General features: G+C 46.9%; 1 non-coding gene across 1 annotated transcript; it reads right to left on the minus strand.

Moving 5' to 3' along the window:
• Window positions 1-260: 260 nt before the first annotated feature.
• Window positions 261-391, minus strand: LOC111761060 (small nucleolar RNA SNORA9). The gene has a single exon (XR_002794531.1). It is a non-coding gene; the product is annotated as a small nucleolar RNA SNORA9 (small nucleolar RNA).
• Window positions 392-682: the final 291 nt, after the last annotated feature.

Consider the following 682-nt stretch of genomic DNA (forward strand, 5'->3'; position numbering starts at 1 on the left):
TTCTCACCTGACTCTCCAATGCTCTTTCATTAAATTCAGCTCATACTGCCCTCACCCTCCCCTAGTTCCTTAGGCATTCAGCTCTTCAGTAAAAACTTAGCCTTCGTTTCTCTAATTGAACATCCTGTATACTCAGAGCCTCTGAAAATCTGAATGTTAAATTTTACTTTCTGATAAACAAGCCACACATGGCCAGGTGGCTGCAATATTAGACAGTGCAGACAAGACGCCCAGTATACGAGATTCAGGAGAGGGCAAGCAACTGTCTGAAATTTCTATTGCCTTGAGCTGTAGAGGGAGCAGAGCAAGGCCTGAAACCATTTCAAGCCTGTTCTCACAAGCACTGTTTGCACAGGGTCACTGCAGACCCAAGCACGCTGGAGGCTTGCAAGCCCCTCGTCCTTCTGTAATTCATCTATGAACCTGATGTCAGTTTCTCTTCAGAAAGCAACATTCTGAAACCAGAACCTCCAGGACCCAACAAGTAAAACCAGGTGTCATGGGATGAATTGTGTCCCCTGAAAGGGTATATTGAAGTGTGAACCTCCCCATACTGTGACCGTGGCCTTGTTTAGAAATAGGGTCTTTGCAGATGCACTTAGTTCACATAAGGTTGTGCTGGACTGGGGTGGCCCTAACCCAGTGGCTGGTGTCCTAGTAAGGAGGGGGAGATGGGAAACAC

Source organism: Dasypus novemcinctus, chromosome 17 (genome assembly GCF_030445035.2).
Source record: "Dasypus novemcinctus isolate mDasNov1 chromosome 17, mDasNov1.1.hap2, whole genome shotgun sequence".
Lineage (NCBI taxonomy): Eukaryota > Metazoa > Chordata > Mammalia > Cingulata > Dasypodidae > Dasypus > Dasypus novemcinctus.